Source organism: Poecilia reticulata, linkage group LG7 (assembly GCF_000633615.1).
Source record: "Poecilia reticulata strain Guanapo linkage group LG7, Guppy_female_1.0+MT, whole genome shotgun sequence".
NCBI lineage: Eukaryota > Metazoa > Chordata > Actinopteri > Cyprinodontiformes > Poeciliidae > Poecilia > Poecilia reticulata.
Window position 1 is genome coordinate 10,216,331 of NC_024337.1, and position 8,057 is coordinate 10,224,387.

At 39.6% G+C, this 8,057-nt stretch overlaps 1 protein-coding gene across 1 annotated transcript in view; it reads right to left on the bottom strand.

Moving 5' to 3' along the window:
- The window catches only part of alx3 (ALX homeobox 3), a 38,779-nt gene that overhangs the window by 13,441 nt on the left and 17,281 nt on the right, over positions 1-8,057 (bottom strand). The window contains exon 3 of the mRNA XM_008413279.2: positions 3,993-4,391. The gene's annotated coding sequence lies outside the window, so the exon portion shown is untranslated. The remainder of the gene's footprint in view (positions 1-3,992; positions 4,392-8,057) is intronic.

An 8,057-nucleotide genomic window follows, 5' to 3' on the forward strand; every position in this document is an offset into this window, starting at 1 on the left:
GTGTTGACTTGAGTCATTCAGTTGTAACTCAGGTTGTACATTTAAGGTTGTTGTCTTGCTGGAAGGTGAATTTCACTCCAGCATCAAGATCTTTGCAGCATCAAATAGGTTTTCTTCCAGGTCTGCTCAGAGTTTGGCTCCATCCACCCATCACCTCTCAGCTGCTAAAGAAAAGCCTTCCCACAACACGACGCTGACAAAAAAATTAATAAATAGCAGGGTTCAAATACTTCTGTATGGATACTGTAATTAGATGCATGCAAATTAAAAAGTGAAAAAAAAGAAAATTTTACCCGGGATTGCCTCGCTGGAATACATTTGAGGGGCAGATCGTCATCTTAGATGTGGGTGAATTTGTTCTCCTGAACGCTGAATGCCAAACCCCCTGGTGCAGGGCAGCTCTTTGTTCCTGTCCAATCAGACACAGCTGTACAAGCCAAACTCCACAGAGATAGCTGGGGTCAATCTCCAAGCGGATGCTCCGGCTCATCCTGCTACCGATGCCCTGAGGGGGACGGGTACAGAGCACGACCCCCTCCCCTCATCGAACAGCCACCCAGACACTGGACATAATACCCTCCTTCAGCTACTGCTGCTGTGGTGACTGCACTGATTTCCCTCAAAAGATCTGAATCACGCTCCACTTTCTCATTTTTATATTTGCGTATTTACAAATGAGGGAATCTCCAGCATTCGTTCTTTTGCTTTGCCTTCACTCCTCATTCTTAATCTTAATCAGGACAAAATGAGGATATCTATAAGACGAGCCGACAGCTTTAAGAGGCCCGTCTGAGCGACACAGCTTTGCTGGGTGGAACCAGACAAGCATGGCGAATCGGACTGAGAGGAGTTCCACACAGAAAGGACATCTGAGCTTTTCAGGCTGTTTAGGAAAAGCAAAAAGCAAAATGACCTTGGGGGCTGAAGTGGCTGGATAGAAAATAAACTGTTTGGAATTACTCTGCACATCGAGGAATAGAAAGCAGCTGCAAACCTCTGAGCACACACAGTTGATTTCTCAGTGATATGGAAAAAGCTTTCAGCAGACACATCACACCAACCTCAGAGCTCAGAGCTCAGAGCGCAAAAGCATAAGTTGTAATTTTTTCAACATGTTGTCCACGTCTTTAAAGCAGATAAAGAGCGCTGCTGGGGATTCGGGTTCTGCTAGAATGGACTTTTTCCTTCAGTGAAAGGAGCTCTGGTCTGCACCAGATGAAACAGGGTGCTTAACTGAGATCATTTATACTTAACAACGGATTAGCAAAGTCTGTGGATTTTGGTAATGACAGTAAGGGGGGTGGTGTGTGCACATGCAGCTTGAGCGCTGTAATAAATGACACACAGGTGTGAGTAAGTCTGCACCACGTTTTAGGAAAATCAAATTTAGGTCTACCTCACAGCAGATACATTTGCACCAAAGGATGGTTTCACCAAGCAACCCAGGAAAGTCTGATGGATATCCAGGAGTTAGGACTCTTACTTCTGATCCATTTGAACCTTAGAGTCTCACAGAGAAACAACTCATCTATAAACTAAGTTGAAGGAGGGAGTTTAAGTGTTTCACCTTCTAGTTACTGTTTGAAACTCTCAGCCAATTCTCATCAAAAGTCTCCTTAAACTCAGATACGTTGTGGGGAAAATTATTGCCTAGCGTTGTTTGGTGAAAATCACTCAGTCAGGTTTATTTTACATCATTCATGATATGAGAGCCTCAAAAACTCATGAACAGATCAGATTACAGCTCAGAGCAGGATGACTGCATGCAGACAACACAACAGGTTTATACAGAGGAATAAAGTCACAATATTACCTTATAATAAAAAATCCCACCATATATTTAAAAAAAGGACAACTGTTGCATCAATAAATAGACTTACTTTAATTTACTTATCAGACGTGTCAAAATAACAATATTTAATTGCACCATATATGGACACAGATTTCTATCATATTCACCCCATTATCAGAAGGGAAAAATTTATAATCTAAAAATAAGAAAATTAAAAAGATAAAACGAGTAAATCAATAAAAAACAAAATCAACCTCAATCTAAAATGCATTTTCCTGAAATCCTATTTCAGGTTTATAAAGTAAAACTGCTGTTTACAAATTCCTAAATGTAGCTTAATGAAACAGATGATTAGCAACACATTAAAATGTTCACATTGGTATTTTTCTAGTTCAGCATAAATGAAATTAAAATCTGAATGCTCGTCATTGAAACACAAATTTGATCTCAGATTGAAAAATTAATGACAGAATAGTGAAAAAGAAAATCTTTTCTATTATAAAGCACTGCTTCACTGTCCATAAATTATTCAATTAAAAAAATATATAAATATCTTTTGTGTCTTTTTTATGCATTCCTGACAAACAATGAAGGACGTATATTCCTCTGTCAGATTTACATTTGCAATTGTTTTCATTCAACCAAAAAGTTTGTCTCTTGCAGAAAACGAGACATTTATCACTGAAAACACAGCAAAACAATGTCAGTTTTGAAAAACAAAATCTGTTTTTATTTGTAATTCTTAAAAAAAACAAGTGGGAACATATTTATAACTCCTTCAATAGACAGGGAAAAATTTTTATTGGCAATAAATCAATAAAAATCTTCCTATAATTGCAGCTTTCAGGACGTTTCCCCTGATCATTTATTTTTGACCATGACGTCCAAGCTGGAAGGCCTCCATGCCATCACCCTAATCTTTTGCTCCCTTCATTGATTCTCTATCAGATTCAAGTCGGTATTTTGTCTGGCCCACTCCAAAATGTGGATTTTTATCTCAGTTACCTGGATAGGTTAAGTCATCTCTCACATAATGAAGTTGATGCTGTGGCGAAACTTTTAGGGCCACAACCATATTGGCCAAAACTCCTGCAGAGAGAATCTGGGATAATGGGAATGGTCGGCATCTCCTCAGTTTGGAGACCTGACAATGAACTCTGAGCGACCGGCCGCCCCCCAGACAGCCTCCCCTTTGGTCCCGGCCGTCCGTAACGCAGCCTTTGCCTGGGGACCAATCACCCCGGCTGCCCTCTTCCTCTCCTCCTCTCCTTCTCTTTCAGTGCCCTCATGCTCGCTCTCTTCCTCTGATTTTCTCGCTCTCCATGCTCTCATTACACACTCCTTTCAAGAGCTCCCTGTGTCACCAGACTGATTAAAACAAACACTGACCCTATTTTCATATCTAATCCAATTGTGCCCTTTTTTTTCCCTTCTCCCCAGCCCTGGAGTATGCAGGGTATTAGGTGTCCCTGGAGCCATGGGACCCCCCTTCTGTGACTGATCTTAGATTTCAAACACTCAGGAAAATTACATATGGTGGGCAAACAGTAAATAAAGTCTTATTAGACTCCACTGTTGCACTCATAGACGCAGGATTTAGTTAGTGTGTTTCTACAAGCATGATTGTTGTCGGTATAACAATCATGAATAAAATCTGCTTGTTAAGTTCACACATTTATCCCTAATTTCAGACGTAGAAGAAGAAGTAGGTCCATTAAAGTCTAAGCTCCGACTGAGAAAAGGCCACTGTTTGTTGTTTAATTATTTGGGGCATGTTGCTCTCAGGTCAGGACTTTACCTTTGACCTGAAAGGAAAAGGTTGGACAGCAGAAGTCTGTTTGTCCCACAGACCCCCGGTCCTATTGAACTCAGTGTGTGTTCATGGTGCTTTGACCGGGTTCCTTTTGGACCCTAATAAAGTTTATTGTCTTACTTGTTGCATCTTCCTACTGTTCTCCTGGAAGGTTTCATATATTGAAGTATTTTTATATCATGTAATACACCAATAAACCAATTTTCAACCTACAAAAGTATTAAAATCCCTTCACTTTTCAGGCTGGGGCATCATGAGACAGCCACTTTTAGCTCTTTCCAGAAATGTTCAATTAAATATAAATCCATATTCTTCCCTTTGCTACTTTGATTGAATCCTTCTGCTCTCAGGAGACACATTTTCTTGAACCAGCTCTGTGTTTCTCACCTTATATTTGAACTGGTTGGTCAGTCCCTGAAAGACGTCTCCACAGCATGATGCTTCCACCACCAGCCTGCTTCAAAGTAGGGATGGGATGAGCCAGGTGTCGAGAAGTTTGTTTTCTCCAGGCAATATGTAGAGCTCAGAATAAAAAGATAAACAGTAATTTGAGAAAAAAAAGTACCTTTTCTAGTCAGCTTATCTCTAGTGTGTTTTCAGACAGACTGTTTCTGTCTGAACCCACTCCTGCCTGTCCCTGCCATACAGACCTGACGGATGAAATGCAATGCCACAGGTAGACATTTTGGACGGCTCTCCAATCTTCACGAGGAAACAATGTATGAACAAAAACATCTTCCTCTTTCCTCGGCATGTTCTGGAGTTTTGGTGGTTCCAAACTTCTTCCTACTCCAGGTGGTAGAAGTTTGAAACCATAGAGAGGGAATAGAGACAATAAGCCCTGTTATTGAGTTATGTCTCTAACATTGTGTAGCTCAACATGTCAGTCAGTCCACATTACCCCAGTCCTAAAGCCCTCAGTTTATAAGTCGCTGAATGGCTTGGCATAAAAATACATTAAAGAACTGTTCTTGTTGTTGTTGCATCAACATTTCCAGACCACTCAGGTCTCCAAACATGGAGAAGAAACATTCACTTTTTAAACTCTTCTAATCTGGAGCAAACTTCCAGAAAACTGCAAAGATGCTGAAACACTGAGTTCCTTTAAATCAAAGCTAAAAATATATTTGTGAAAAGCTATCTTTGCTCAATAACAACTGGAACATCATGAATTGTCTGTTCCCTTATTTTGTCCCTGCTGTGTCATGGTTTTTCCTTGTTTATTTTATTTCGTTCTAATCAAACGTGTTACTTTGAATTGCCTGGTTGCCTAAAACTTGCAATAGAAATAAAACAGCCTCACCTTTGTTGTATCCTTCCCCAAAGTTTTTTTTTTTTTGCTTTGACACAAACCTATCTCTAAGGTCTACAGACAATATATTGAACTTGTTACAGACTTAATCTAACTCTAGTTTTCTGTAATAGAACAACACAGAACATATACCATAAATACAAAGAGAAAAAAAAACACTTTGTCAGGTATTTTAGTACTTTTTAAATAAAACATATTAGAATGACCCTTCTGGAGAAGTGAGAACACTTGTGTGAATGTTCTCCCAGTTGACAAAGCACAAACATAAGCATTTTATATATTTTATATATATTTGTATATAAAGTAGAATAATGTGAATTTCTGGTGCCACTGTCTGCTGCAGATGAATAATTGAGGAGGTCACTGGTGTCAGATAACTGCAGGTAAACAAATAAAAAGTTTTTATTATGCTTTAAAAACCTGGTGAACAAATGAAGTGAAATACAAGATGTCACACAGACTGAAGACATGTGTCTCTGAACTGTATTAACGCTTAACACAATGACACAACGACGTCTTCATTTAATAATTTTCCTTTTCTGCTTCCACGATATCAGTGTAGCAAGAGACCCAAAGCCCAGTGTCAATAGCCAGGATGCTGTGGGCATACTGATCAAATCCTGTTATAATGACGTCTGAAAGTCGCACACTGAAGCCTCAGTGATCCCGACGGTGCCATCTAGTGGCTGCGTGCAGAAATACACCACAGCTTTTAATAGACGACTCTTGCAACGCACAGGTAGAAGTATTCAGAATGATTCCTGCTATATGATGTGACTTTGAGGGAGTTACTGTTTGTGGTAATAGTGCTATAGTTACCAACAGCAGCAAGTGGCAGATTTATTGAGATGCAAGGTCCAGGATGGACGAAGGTGGGTGATAAACAACAAAGAAAGTCCAGAGGATGACTCAGTTACAAACCTATGCAGTAAGACAGACAGCCTCCCAGACAGACATCTTTGGCCATCTTTCATTAAGCAATTCTCCCAGCCAAGGCCTCGTGAGTCATCAGCTGATCTTTCAGCTACGAAGACAATCATCTGTTCTCCCTATTTATTACTGACAGGACTTTGGAGTAAAACATCCAGAGGTTGAAATGCTTTACTGTTCATGCCAATAATTATTTCAGCTAATGGTTGTGGAGCTCGGAGCGAAGGCAGTTTTATGGAGCCCAGAACTGTTAATCAAACCCGCAGACAAGCCGCGTTTCATGAGGAGGTCGGCTGCTGTTTATGGCTTCAGTGGCAGCTTGCTGTCATCTGTCATAAATTCAGTGGCTGCTAACCTCAAAACTACTCCCTTTTACTTTCCTGTCACCTCAGTCGGCGTATACGGGATCAGCTTGCCAAAAACACATTGAGGAATAAAAACAGTTATTTCCTGTGCACGAAGGACTTTGGCTTGGCTTTACAAAAGAAGAGAAAACTTTAAAAGAGACATCACGCTCCTGCCATCCTGTGCTGGAATCAATAATGAAACTGAGTGTGAAGAAAACAGAAAAATAAATGAACCGTGGGTTGAAGAGAAGGAGGGGAAGTAAGAGCGAGGCTGCGGCCAGCGATAATTGATGAGGGCCACAGGGAGATGGTAGAAAGCGGGTCGTTTGTCTTGTTGGGGAGAATAGTGGTGTTGCAGATGGGCCCGTCTGCTGACGGAGCTGCCAGATGAGACGGTGTACAATTTGTCACAGTAATAGTTGGCCTTGATGAAGACGAGGATCTAGACGGGAGGAAAAACTGAGCCATGATAAGGCTTCAGATAAGGGCAGACATATTCTGAGCTGACGATGCCTTGATGAGGCCATTATTATTATTATTATTATTATTATTATTATTATTATTATTATTATTATTATTATTATTATTATTATTATTATTATTATTATTATTATTATTATTATTATTATTATTATTATTATTATTATTATTATTATTATTATTATTATTATCATCATCATCAGTATTTTTACCATTATAACCCATCCATCTATTGTGTTTACCTGTTTGTCCTTGTATGACCAGAACTAAACAAGAGGAAGTAGCTTTTGATTTATATTAACTTCAACTCTGAAACCAGCTACCTGAAAACCTGAAATGCTGAAATGGTCAGCTGCTTTTAGTCTGACGTGAAAACTTTTGTTTTTACTGCAGATAACCTGCTAAGACCAATTATTACTTTTTCCTCTGTTATGTGGTTTTTAACTGTGTCTTCTGCTCTTTCTTTCTTCTTTGTGCGATTATATCTCATGTTTTTCTTCTTTTATTTGAAACTATGTTTTTTTCATGTGTATTTCAAAGTTTGGGTATAGTTGGGATTTAAAAAAATTTTTCTTGTAAAGCACTTGGATTTATCTCAATGTCCTGATAGACTTGCTTCCTTCTGTCCTCTAGAAACAGGATTTTATGCAGCTTTCTTCCAATCACAGCCGTCTTTTTGGTACTTTTCATAAAGGCCAGAGTTGTTGATTGCACAACTAATAGTTGCTCTGTCAACAGACTCAAGGTGTGACCCTATGGGTTTTCAAATGATAGATAAAGTGGTGCATAGAAAATGTTCAAAGATTGGGATTTTGATTGATAACCTAACTCTGCCTTTAACGTCTTCACTCCTTTCTCCCTGACCTGTCACAAATGTGGCCTAGTAAACATGTGATCCCTTCACAGAGCAATTGGATTTACGGACTAAACTACATATTTTATTCCATAAATGGTTGCAAAAATTTGTGAAAAATAAAATAGCAAATTGATATTTTCCTCTGTCCATGAAGGCTAGAAGAGTATTGTGCACTGGTGTCCTGGTTGCCACTCCCTGCTGCAGCCCAGATGGCTGCAAAGCTTTCCCTCGACAGCAGAGGCCTCAGCAGCCAGAGCCGACAGCCGGAGAGGACGAGGTGGGAGGAGGGAGGATTACCGCACTGTTTGCTTTCAAACCAAAAATTTAAAAAAAGGGACCAATCAATGCGAAATAAATGTGTCAATGCTGCTCTAAATAAACCAATTCATGCTCAACTCCTTTAATGTTAAAGTATTTTACCGTGTCAAGTTGTATCCAATCAGGGGCGGATCTAGAAAAATATCTGAGGTAGCAAGAGGGGGGCAGGGATTTTCTCAGGGGTGGCAGCATATGCCCATACATATATA